The sequence below is a fragment of the Megalops cyprinoides genome, chromosome 24 (assembly GCF_013368585.1).
Source record: "Megalops cyprinoides isolate fMegCyp1 chromosome 24, fMegCyp1.pri, whole genome shotgun sequence".
Lineage (NCBI taxonomy): Eukaryota > Metazoa > Chordata > Actinopteri > Elopiformes > Megalopidae > Megalops > Megalops cyprinoides.
The window spans coordinates 16,104,333-16,118,745 of NC_050606.1; positions in this window are offsets into that span (position 1 = coordinate 16,104,333).

Here is a 14,413-nt window from a genome sequence, read left to right on the forward strand (position 1 = left end):
TCATTGCATCAAGGTGGAGTCTCCATGCATGTGTTCAATTGGTTAAGGATGCTTTTTTAAAGATGTTAAAGAACATCAATAACATATTGATACACACAAACTTAAGTGATGATGTCCAGGCTGAGTTGGGAGGAGAAGGTAGATAAGATATGTAAATGAGGTGAATGTTGGTCTCCCAAAATCAGTCTGAGCATTGGCTCCATTCATGTAGACCAGCTGGGGTGGATCCAGATTCACTAAAACGAATCCTCCTCACTGAAATAACTGAAGGGACTGAAATGACATCAAACCCCAAATATTTTAAAGCCACTCACACATCATTTAAGTCCGTTTGATGAACAGGAGACAGTCCACGCTCTCCAGCCCTTTCCTTTCAGCTATTAAACAGGACGTTTTTGCTCCAGCATCACTTGCTATGGTCTCATCAATTTGATTGACAAAAGCACTGTCAGGCTCTGAGTGCCCTACCTGAAGATTCAGACCCTGACTCTCAGTCACACTTCTCTCTGTCTTACCATCTTTATTCATACTTCTTCAAGCAGTCTGTACTCCTCTATTCAAGGGAAATGCATCAGCTTTCGATCTCGTTTTTCCCACCTCTGGCACAATGTGTCACAGATGTTAACACACACCTCGTAGCATAAATGCACTGCACAATGTTGTGATGAGTGCTGTAAACCCCACTAACCCCTCCCTTCCATCCACATAGACATTAATATTTAGAGAGTACTTCTGTTTAATGGAGATATCATTTATCTTTAGTATCTACTGTGCTGTAGCGTTTTTTAACATTATTAATCTAATCATATTTATTTTTGATAATTAATCAATTGAATTAATATCTATTCATATTTATTTGTGTGTTTGTATTTAGGCTTGTAGTAACTTCAGATGATTTGTGACAGCCTGGGAGTCAGACACTGTTCTAAAGTAAAAGGATTGACCAATCCTGAATGACTCAAAATACATGTTTTGTGTATTCATTTTTTGTACTTTTGGGCATTTCCATTTTAAAGCATTTTATCAAATGTGGGAAAGAGATCCAACAACAAAAAATTTAAGAGTTGCTTTTACGGTAATGAAAGATATCTGCTGTAGTTAAAGTTTCATTAGGGCAAAATTTGTTTGATGGTCAAAATGCAAACATTCTGGGTGCTCCAGGAGAAACGATTTCCAGCTGCTGGCTACTGGTGTCTTGCAAAGAGGACCAGAGCAAACGAAGATGGTTATTCACATTTACTGCTGTGTGTCATTGTCAGTGCAATCTCCTCATGACCTTTCATTCCTGATGACCTCCAGAGCACTTGGGCTGCCAGGGTCATATCCTCAGTCTGACCCCCAACCACAAAATGGCACACGCCCCTCAGACTCAATGCTAGCAACAGAATCGGTCTTACCATCACTTTATTTTTAACTGAAATACATCTCACAGATCCAGTCATGTGAAATTGTTTCATATAAACTGTAGATTCCACTGCTGCATTATATCATTGATGCTATTTTTGGACAAAATTCCAGTCTTATTTGGTTTGATGGATGATTGGGTTTTTTGTCATTGGAGTGTTGTAAATCTAGGTTATATTTAAATATACAGTGACAGGCTCATACTGGAAAAGTCAGTGTGCATCTCTTCAAAATGTCCATTGGATATCAGTACCAAAATCACTTTTTAAGAAGCCATTCCAAGTGCATTTATACAATTTGTCTTCATTATTTCAAATATTTGCACATTGAATACACAACGTTAAGGAAATTAACAGTAGAAACCTGAGGTGAAGTCAAAAAGAAAGAAAATGTTAAATGAAAAGGTAAATGCCTATTCTGAAAATGTGATGAGGTTAAGAAGCATCTTGAAAGATGAAATGAAGCCAAGACAAGGGATCTTCCAGAATCATCTTGCATTTATTTATCTACATAATGAAAAAGCCTGGATCCAGCGAACAACACATACAGATGAACTGGATGCTTGAATCTGTGGAGTTCATGTCGTCTTGGATGATTATAGAACAGTTACAATTATACTGATTATACTACGTGTGCTGTGGTTGAAATAGTAAAGAATAGAGTCAGAATATGATTGATCCATCTCGGCCAATCTTATATCTGCTTTATGTCAGTGATATCACGAGATTCATTTCGAATCTCAATTCTCACAATATCTTCCAGAACTAGCATGGGTGTTTCAAGCAGTGCACTGATTGTAAACCTGCCTGGGTAATAACGTGGCACACATTCCTGCTTCCAGATGTTTTCTCTCTGAAATGAAAATAAAATAGTGTTTCCCACAGTAATCACATCTTTATTTATTTATATTTTTCATCTGTTTCGGACTCATGGCAAAAATCTGAAATCGGTCAGTTTTCTAACTCATGTAAGGACCTTACAGTCTTTGAATGTTTTGTGCAGACAGGAGTTGTGATTCTTGAGAAGATGCAATGTGTTATATGAAACCAATGAGCTGAGCATACCGCTTGGAGTTTCTGATGAATAGTGCAGTCAGTGTAGGGCTGCTGAAGATCCGAGCCAGACCGCATGCCACAGACAACGCAGAACATTGAATTCTGCAAAAATGGAGGGACAGAGGACAAAGATGTCTCTAGTGCATCCAATACATTTCCAATACATACAATTGTGTGGATTTTAGAATAATAAAACTTCATTGCAGCTATAGTTTGTATTGTGCACCATATATCTTTATGGACAAAGGGTTGGGGCTTAACGTTTTTTGAAACTGACATCATTCAGTTGGCGAGGTGCTTGTTTTGAGTACCTGCTGGTTGCAGAAAGTGACAATCCCCCAGCCCACTACTTTCTTGATTCACTACATCAAAACATCACCTGATTATCATTTTCTGTGGGTTTTTATATTGATCATGTGCTCGTCATAATATAGTGTAGACCTAATTTTGCTGATTTTTTTTTTTTCTGTGATCACTGCATCACAAATCCTGAAGGGACTGTCTAGGTGACAATTAATGTGTGGTTACCTCTTACGTCACTAGGGGGTGCTGATGCAGCATACAGCAGCCCACCCTTCATCAGTGGGAGGAAGCCATTTTTGTCCTACTGTGCCTTGGACTACCAATCACAGTGAATGCCATAGCCCAGACATCACCTAGGATATTCTGGTTGTATATGATGAACCTGAGCTTAGACTAAGAACCTTTGACATCGTAGCCACTCAGTGTCTTCTATACTGCTATATATTGATCCTGTTTATTTTCCTTGATTCAGTTGCTCTGCCGTTGTGAAAAATCTTTTTTTTTCTTTCTTTCTTAAAAAGAGTAAATATTAAAATTCTGAAAATTCACCAAAATACTTTCCTCCAAACATTATGGAAAAACATTCATATCGTAGTTATTTTGATTTGAAATAACAAAATAACAATTGTAGAATGTAAAAATGCTTGCTATAGAATAACACCAAAAGGCTTTCTGAATATTTTGATTGTATATGTGTTTCATAACATGTTTGGGTACTTATATGGCTGAGTGTCCCTGTATGTGGACTTTGGTTTTTAGAATTAGAGGCTATTAGAATCTGAAGGGTTATTCTTGTACTTGTGGTCTACAGATTCAGCTCCAGTGTATTCTATAACTTACCCTTCCAGGCAAAAATGGGCATTCAACTCGATGTTCATCTACTTCAGTCTTTGTACAAGTAGTGGCTTTCAAGTGAATCTTTGTGTAGAGGAAGCCCGAGTCCTAGAAAATTTTAATAATAATTGTTACAATTATAATGTGGATTAAATAAGGATAATGCATTGCACTGCATCCAGTCAGCAAAAAATTAATCATTGAACAACAAACCACTGTGCCAGGAAGGTTATTGATTTAGAAATGGTTTCCAAACAATCATTTACTTAATCTCTGTACCTCAATACCCATTTGAAAGTCCATACAATGACTAGCTGACAAATACACCATTGCAAAGTCAGTACAAAACATTATGGAGCATGGTTTAATGACCAGAGCACAAGAGACAGAAAATGCTTTTGTGTTTTGCTTCACAGATAGATACTCATTTTCAGTGTGGTTTTATGATTGGTTTGTATCTCTGACATTTTAGCAACAATCATTTGGAACAGTTGAAATTTTCAATCAAGAATAACCAACCATTTTTAAGAAACCATCTTTACCAACTAAACACTGGTGCCTCAAGTTTTCTGCTATGGGCCTTTTAAACATTATAATCAATGAGTGACACCTGTGTGACCTTATGTAAACTGATAATCATCAGAACATGCAACCTATCTTTTCATGTAAAGAACCTAATTTAAAAAGAATGAAATCCTGCCCTCCCTAATTATAACTATAGCACCTTTCATGGACTCAGTAATATGCTATAACAGAGAAAGCTCAATGCCAATTCATCTCAGTTACATCCGTTCCATACCTCTCTGTTTTCCATAATGCCACGATAATTCATATGTTGCTGGGCGTCTTTATTAGCATGTTGAATGGCCAGGTTGACACTCTTCTTAGAAACTTCAGGGAGCGACTGGAAACTCTGCTGACCCTCAGTGGTGATCAGCAGGGCTCCTGTGGATAGCAGCAGGATCAGCAGCGGGTGGCTCATCTTGCTCTCAGTGCTGGACTGAGGGTTCTGCACTATAGACCCTTCTGTAAAGCTTCTCTCCAAAAGGATAAACATTAACTCACAATTTAAATATTAACTGTAACTTACCAATATCTGCATATTCCCTCAGTGTATCTGAGTGGAGTCTGCATGTATGCGTTCATTTGGTAAAAGATATTTTTTTAAAGAATGGGTTGCAATCAATAGCATACAGTTTCATCTGCATTTTTTCATTATTTGTAACTAGAATTATCCACACAAGCATTATACACCCCGCCCCCTCCCCCACAAAAATAGATAAACAGTTTTATTATTATTCTCATTATATTTATTTTTGGTATTAAACTTTGTCTCTCTGTATTTATGCTTACAGCAAGTTGAGATGATACGTCTCACCCTAGGTGTCTGACACTGTCCTAATGAAAATAATCACTTCTAAGGGATGAGGTACAGGAACAAAAACTGATTGCCACAAAATACCTGTAGTGCCACGTCATTTCATATACGGATGAACATTTTTAAGCACTTCATCAAATGTGAAAAAAGAGATCCAACAACAAAAAGTTCCTTCTAGATAGTAGTAAGAAGTAACGCAAACGTTTCATATCATAACCATGAGCAGGAACTACAATTCCAAAAATGATGAGCTCCACATGGAACACTACCTTATGTCCAACAACCATGAGTGGAAGATTGTGCTCCAGGCCTGTGATGTGGACTTTCTGTGATTCTCTGTGACACAATCTTTACACTCCAGGTTAAATTGGTGGGTCTCTCACTTTCAAGCCTGTAATGTGACGGGAGCATCCAGTGTCTGACTGTGGTCTGATGCCCTAAATGGAATTTTCCATTATGCCAAAAATAACCTGCTTACTGCCTACATGTGTATTAAGGACATCTATTACACATTTGTGAATTTGGCATTATAATATATGACAGCTATTCATACCAAATGTTTTTCACAAGCATGTACATACTGTTTTAAATAACATGATGTACACTAAAAACTACTATAAAGTCCTGCAGTTGTATATGAATGCTTTATTAATTAGTAATTGCATGCTCATAAAGGCATTATGTATACTTAATAAAGGTTTTAAGAACCTATTCTTAATGGGATGTAGGATCTACAGAAGAGCAGTTGTAATTGTAGTTGTAGTGTGGATGTCAATTGTCATAAGGTTGCAGTTTGCAAGTAAATATTTTAATGTTTAACCAGCAGTTATGACTGCTCGGAAGGATGGTAACTTCGTCGTCTATGGCTGGAAGCGGATTTGTGGTCGTCTGACACTGTTGGCATGCGTGACGCCTACTGTCTGCGCATGCAGGACGACTGCAGCTTCATCATGTACGGGAGGGACAATCAGGCTTTGTGGCACACCGACACCCACAGGTCCGACGGCTGCAGGGTGCGCTGCCTCTACCTGCGCAACGACGGCACCATGGTGATCGAGAGGGACGGCGAGGAGATGTGGTCCTCCGCCACGTCCAGGGGCCAGAAGTGAGGGGGTCGGCCCACAGCTCCTCCCTGGCATCTCCGGGGCCATGGGCTTCTCTCCACCTCGGTCAGCATCTGAGAGCACTCTACGGAATGCATTCCTAATAAAGAGGCATTTCAGACACGCTCTGAAATGCACTTTATTCCAGTACTATCATTAGAGAGTAGTGCTTGAAGCAAAAGCAGTGAGGAGCTGGCACATATAGGCAGCTGCAATTAATTAGAGAGTTAATTTAATGAATTGGGATCTGTAGTAAATGTGGGTAAATATCAAATGATTACTTCCCAGCTGTGGTCCTGCACCACTTCAAGAGATTACACATTTAAACATTTAACAAATAAACTTTTTAAAAACTTTATCCAAATTCATAGTTCAGTAAATGGCATTGTCTGAATGTAATGCATCTTAAGCGGAATCGTGAGAAGCTAGAAATGCATTAAGTCATCATCATTAATCATTCCATTTTTAAAATGATGTGCTGTACACCATTCTGTATCAGCTGTCTAAAGTACAGCTGGTTGCCTAACTACCCTTAGCCAACCACTGTCGATGGTGGAAAAAACTATACATTGCACATATTAGTATCAGAACACCCTAAATATAGTTTTTGCCTCTTTCATGAGGATATGTGCATATTTTATGAAATACATTGAAATATACACACACACACAGTACATATATAAATTGATTGCAGAAGTTAATTCAGTTTGCAGAACCATTTGACACAATTGACAATTTGTGGGTTGGTCAAACTGTTACTAGAAGCTTGCCACCTGTTCAGGTCTATCATGCAGCAGAATTTCTTTGCAGTTCTTGATTTGATTTGATTAATTGATTCAAATGAGATAGAATTGAGTCAAGTCTTAAAGTGTGTTTGGTGATTTAAAAATGCAGACGTTTGCTTTCTAGGACCAGATCTGGATGCCCCTTCTACATCAGAACTACTGTATGCTGTCTCATCTCCACCTTGTAACTACTGTATTTTCTTGAATGCAGTGGCGTCGTTAGACCTGGGCGTCCGAGGCTACAGCCCTTAATGTATTATGAATAGGATCTCTTTTTTTTTTTTTTTTACAAAAATAAGAATAATAAAACAAATAGCCCTGGATCTCTTCATCTGTCATACCGATCATGCCCTCGAAAATAATATGATATGGTTGATCAAAAACGCAAGTAGGCCTACATTTTGGGTCCTCTGTGTGTCATTCAAGCAGCAGATCAGTCGAATGAGAACTCAGATTGCACTCATTTTGTTTATTTTGATATCATGTTATAAAAGCCAGCCTACGTACCCGACCAGAACCTTTTGGTAGAGCACAGTGTCTGACATCTTATTTTCATTTTACTCTGAAATAACTTGAAAATGGTGCAATTATTGGGTGAAAATCTGAAGATTTCTGGGCTGGGCTAAGCCCCCAATGTTTCAAGATCCTAGCAACGCCTCTACTTGAATGGATCCACTAAGTGCTTTGACACGAATGAAAGATATCTGTTGTTGTAGTTAAAGTTTCATTACTGAAATATTTGTTTGATGGCCAAAATGCAAACATTCTGGGAATTCCAAGAGACACGATTTCCAGCTGCTGGCTACTGGTGTCTTGCAAAGAGGACCAGAGCAAAGGAACATGGTTATTCACATTTACTGCTGTGTGTCATTGTCAGTGCAATCTCCTCATGACCTTTCATTCCTGATGACCTCCAGAGCACTTGGGCTGCCAGGGTCATATCCTCAGTCTGACCCCCAACCACAAAATGGCACACGCCCCTCAGACTCAATGCTAGCAACAGAATCGGTCTTACCATCACTTTATTTTTAACTGAAATACATCTCACAGATCCAGTCATGTGAAATTGTTTCATATAAACTGTAGATTCCACTGCTGCATTATATCATTGATGCTATTTTTGGGCAAAATTCCAGTCTTATTTGGTTTGATGGATGATTGGGTTTTTTGTCATTGGAGTGTTGTAAATCTAGGTTATATTTAAATATACAGTGACAGGCTCATACTGAAAAAGTCAGTGTGCATCTCTCCAAAATGTCCATTGGATATCAGTACCAAAATCACTTTTTAAGAAGCCATTCCAAGTGCATTTATACAATTTGTCCTCATTATTTCAAATATTTGCGCATTGAATACACAACGTTAAGGAAATTAACAGTAGAAACCTGAGGTGAAGTCAGAAAGAAAGAAAATGTTAAATGAAAAGGTAAATGCCTATTCGGAAAATGTGATGAGGTTAAGAAGCATCTTGAAAGATGAAATGAAGCCAAGACAAGGGATCTTCCAGAATCATCTTGCATTTATTTATCTACATAATGAAAAAGCCTGGATCCAGCGAACAACACATACAGATGAACTGGATGCTTGAATCTGTGGAGTTCATGTTGTCTTGGATGATTATAGAACAGTTACAATTATACTGATTATACTATGTGTGCTGTGGTTGAAATAGTAAAGAATAGAGTCAGAATATGATTGATCCATCTCGGCCAATCTTATATCTGCTTTATGTCAGTGATATCACGAGATTCATTTTGAATCTCAATTCTCACAATATCTCCCAGAACTGGCATGGGTGCTTCACGCATTCCACTGATTGTAAACATGCCTGGGTAATAACGTGGCACACATTCCTGCTTCCAGATGTTTTCTCTCTGAAATGAAAATAAAATAGTGTTTCCCACAGTAATCGCATCTTTATTTATTTATATTTTTCATCTGTTTCGGACTCATGGCAAAAATCTGACATCTGTCAGTTTTCTAACTCATGTAAGGACCTTACAGTCTTTGAATGTTTTGTGCAGACAGGAGTTGTGATTCTTGAGAAGATGCAATGTGTTATATGAAACCAATGAGCTGAGCGTACCGCTTGGAGTTTCTGATGAATAGTGCAGTCAGTGTAGGGCTGCTGAAGATCCGAGCCAGACCGCATGCCACAGACAACGCAGAACATTGAATTCTGCAAAAATGGAGGGACAGAGGAAAAAGATGTCTCTAGTGCATCCAATACATTTCCAATACATACAATTGTGTGGATTTTAGAATAATAAAACTTCATTGCAGCTATAGTTTGTATTGTGCACCATATATCTTTATGGACAAAGGGTTGGGGCTTAACGTTTTTTGAAACTGACATCATTCAGTTGGCGAGGTGCTTGTTTTGAGTACCTGCTGGTTGCAGAAAGTGACAATCCCCCAGCCCACTACTTTCTTGATTCACTACATCAAAACATCACCTGATTATCATTTTCTGTGGGTTTTTATATTGATCATGTGTTCGTCATAATATAGTGTAGACCTAATTTTGCTGATTTTTTTTTTTCTGTGATCACTGCATCACAAATCCTGAAGGGACTGTCTAGGTGACAATTAATGTGTGGTTACCTCTTACGTCACTAGGGGGTGCTGATGCAGCATACAGCAGCCCACCCTTCATCAGTGGGAGGAAGCCATTTTTGTCCTACTGTGCCTTGGACTACCAATCACAGTGAATGCCATAGCCCAGACATCACCTAGGATATTCTGGTTGTATATGATGAACCTGAGCTTAGACTAAGAACCTTTGACATCGTAGCCACTCAGTGTCTTCTATACTGCTATATATTGATCCTGTTTATTTTACTTGATTCAGTTGCTCTGCTGTTGTGAAAAATCTTTTTTTTTTCTTTCTTTCTTAAAAAGAGTAAATATTAAAATTCTGAAAATTCACCAAAATACTTTCCTCCAAACATTATGGAAAAACATTCATATCGTAGTCACTTTGATTTGAAATAACAAAATAACAATTGTAAAATGTAAAAATGCTTGCTATAGAATAACACCAAAAGGCTTTCTGAATATTTTGATTGTATATGTGTTTCATAACATGTTTGGGTACTTATATGGCTGAGTGTCCCTGTATGTGGACTTTGGTTTTTAGAATTAGAGGCTATTAGAATCTGAAGGGTTATTCTTGTACTTGTGGTCTACAGATTCAGCTCCAGTGTATTCTATAACTTACCCTTCCAGGCAAAAATGGGCATTCAACTCGATGTTCATCTACTTCAGTCTTTGTACAAGTAGTGGCTTTCAAGTGAATCTTTGTGTAGAGGAAGCCCGAGTCCTAGAAAATTTTAATAATATTTGTTACAATTATAATGTGGATTAAATAAGGATAATGCATTGCACTGCATCCAGTCAGCAAAAAATTAATCATTGAACAAACCACTGTGCCAGGAAGGTTATTGATTTAGAAATGGTTTCCAAACAATCATTTACTTAATCTCTGTACCTCAATGTCCATTTGAAAGTCCATACAATGACCAGCTGACAAATACACCATTGCAAAGTCAGTACAAAACAGACTGGAATTGCAGTATTATGTGCTTTGCTTCACAGATAGATACTCATTTTCAGTGTGGTTTTATGATTGGTTTGTAAATCTGACATTTTAGCAACAATCATTTGGAACAGTTGAAATTTTCAATCAAGAATAGCCAACCATTTTTAAGAAACCATCTTTACCAACTAAACACTGGTGCCTCAAGTTTTCTGCTATGGGCCTTTTAAACATTATAATCAATGAGTGACACCTGTGTGACCTTATGTAAACTGATAATCATCAGAACATGCAACCTATCTTTTCATGTAAAGAACCTAATTTAAAAAGAATGAAATCCTGCCCACCCTAATTATAACTATAGCACCTTTCATGGACTCAGTAATATGCTATAACAGAGAAAGCTCAATGCCAATTCATCACAGTTACATCCGTTCCATACCTCTCTGTTTTCCATAATGCCAACATAATTCATATGTTGCTGGGCGTCTTTATTGGCATGTCGAATGGCCAGGTTGACACTCTTCTTAGAAACTTCAGGGAGCGATTGGAAACTCTGCTGACCCTCAGTGGTGATCAGCAGGGCTCCTGTGGATAGCAGCAGGATCAGCAGTGGGCGGCTCATCTTGACCTCAGTGCTGGACTGTGGGTTCTGCTCTATAGACCCTTCTGTAAAGCTTCTCTCCAAAAGGATAAACATTAACTCACAATTTAAATATTAACTGTAGCTTACCAATATCTGCATATTCCCTCAGTGTATCTGAGTGGAGTCTGCATGTATGCGTTCATTTGGTAAAAGATATTTTTTTAAAGAATGGGTTGCAATCAATAGCATACAGTTTCATCTGCATTTTTTCATGGTTCTTCCACTCTATAAATCTATAATAAGGAACTGCCAACTGTACACAGGGCTCATTCCACTGAGACAACCTCTGCAGAATTTCTCTAAAGAATGAGTAACAGCAACCTCACCAGACATAGATACATAGTAATGTTAGTGTAAGTGGCAATGTTTTAATTCTGACAGTTTTTGGAATTTTTTGAGAATTACAGGAGTTAAAGAGTTCCAGTGCTGGAATTTCCAGTTCAATGATAATGGCAGGAGCAATGTAATGTGTTAGATGCCTAATTTTTGTCACTAAAATGCATTATGTTATAGATGGCACATTTGGGCACAAATGTCATTAGAAGATGAACCTGCAAAATAGAGAATAAGGAGTAGAATTGGCAAAGTCATTAGGCATTATAGCGGTTTATCTGTTACTGTTAACAAAATCTAAGGCAACATTATTCAGAGCAATCTAACAGGGAAGTACAAATAGAGAAACCACAAAAAGGTTGTTAGAAAACGAAACCAAACCCCTTTCCCCACAGGACACAGTTTCCTTATCTCAGCCGTCCTGACACCCTATGACATTCCATCCTCAGCATCACAGATGTGTGTCACAGCTGAAACAGGAAGTGACAGCCCAAGAAACAGTACTGTGAGATCTTCAAGGAAAGTGGTTTCGCTACTCCTCAGGCTTATATGGATGGCACGTGCAACTTATGGTTGTGAGTAACACGCAGCCCTCAAGATTGAAAATCCACGGTGTATGTGTCTATCAAACAATACATTTTTGAGAGAAGTGGGACTAGAGGAACAGGCCTGTAATTTGGTTTGGTAAGGTTGGTTTCTAAATTAGAGATTTGACTTATGCCCATTAAAAAGCAGGCGGAATGCAGCCAGAGGTAAGGGAGGAATATGCCATGGAAAAGATGCAGAAATGGTGGGGGTGTGAAGGCCTGCAGGAGGGGAGGGTGGGGTGGAGTCCAGAGGAAACAGACGAAAATGCAGAGAGAACCAGTCATTTGGCAGTGGAATCAGTCACATTGCTCTGCCTCCACTGGCCATTGGGGGGAACTGTGAATGTAGGATGCAAAATCAATGAGATGTGAGGGTAGCAGGAGGTGAAGGGAGGTTCAATGCGGAGGAGAAGGATGCTAAGTTATGTATACAGAGCATGAACACAGAATACATTGGGAGCGAATATATGTACTGTATATACAGATGTGTGTGTGGAGGAACCTTATTTGTAACTAGTATTATCCACACAAGCATTATACACCCGCCCCCTCCCCCACAAAAATAGATAAACAGTTTTATTATTATTCTCATTATATTTATTTTTGGTATTAAACTTTGTCTCTCTGTATTTATGCTTACATCAAGTTGAGATGATACGTGTCAACCTAGGTGTCTGACACTGTCCTAATGAAAATAACCACTTCTAAGGGATGAGGTACAGGAACAAAAACTGATTGCCACAAAATACATGTAGTGCCACGTCATTTCATATACGGATGAACATTTTTAAGCACTTCATCAAATGTGAAAAAAGAGATCCAACAACAAAAAGTTCCTTCTAGATAGTAGTAAGAAGTAACTCAAACGTTTCATATCATAACCATGAGCAGGAACTACAATTCCAAAAATGATGAGCTCCATACGGAACACTACCTTATGTCCAACAACCATGAGTGGAAGATTGTGCTCCAGGCCTGTGATGTGGACTTTCTGTGATTCTCTGTGACACAATCTTTACACTCCAGGTTAAATTGGTGGGTCTCTCACTTTCAAGCCTGTAATGTGACGGGAGCATCCAGTGTCTGACTGTGGTCTGATGCCCTAAATGGAATTTTCCATTATGCCAAAAATAACCTGCTTACTGCCTACATGTGTATTAAGGACATCTATTACACATTTGTGAATTTGGCATTATAATATATGACAGCTATTCATACCAAATGTTTTTCACAAGCATGGACATACTGTTTTAAATAACATGATGTACACTAAAAACTACTATAAAGTCCTGCAGTTGTATATGAATGCTTTATTAATTAGTAATTGCATACTCATAAAGGCATTATGTATACTTAATAAAGGTTTTAAGAACCTATTCTTAATGGAATGTAGGATCTACAGAAGAGCAGTTGTAATTGTAGTTGTAGTGTGGATGTCAATTGTCACAAGGTTGCAGTTTGCAAGTAAATATTTTAATGTTTAACCAGCAGTTATGACTGCTCGGAAGGATGGTAACTTCGTCGTCTATGGCTGGAAGCGGATTTGTGGTCGTCTGACACTGTTGGCATGCGTGACGCCTACTGTCTGTGCATGCAGGACGACTGCAGCTTCATCACGTACGGGAGGGACAATCAAGCTTTGTGGCACGCCGACACCCACAGGTCCGACGGCTGCAGGGTGCGCTGCCTCTACCTGCGCAACGACGGCACCATGGTGATTGAGAGGGACGGCGAGGAGATGTGGTCCTCCGCCACGTCCAGGGGCCAGAAGTGAGGGGGTCGGCCCACAGCTCCTCCCTGGCATCTCCGGGGCCATGGGCTTCTCTCCACCTCGGTCAGCATCTGAGAGCACTCTACGGAATGCATTCCTAATAAAGAGGCATTTCAGACACGCTCTGAAATGCACTTTATTCCAGTACTATCATTAGAGAGTAGTGCTTGAAGCAAAAGCAGTGAGGAGCTGGCACATATAGGCAGCTGCAATTAATTAGAGAGTTAATTTAATGAATTGGGATCTGTAGTAAATGTGGGTAAATATCAAATGATTACTTCCCAGCTGTGGTCCTGCACCACTTCAAGAGATTACACATTTAAACATTTAACAAATAAACTTTTTAAAAACTTTATCCAAATTCATAGTGCAGTAAATGGCATTGTCTGAATGTAATGCATCCTAAGCGGAATCGTGAGAAGCTAGAAATGCATTAAGTCATCATCATTAATCATTCCATTTTTAAAATGATGTGCTGTACACCATTCTGTATCAGCTGTCTAAAGTACAGCTGGTTGCCTAACTACCCTTAGCCAACCACTGTCGATGGTGGAAAAAACTATACATTGCACATATTAGTATCAGAACACCCTAAATATAGTTTTTGCCTCTTTCATTAGGTTATGTGCATATTTTATGAAATATATTGAAATATACACACACACAGTACATATAT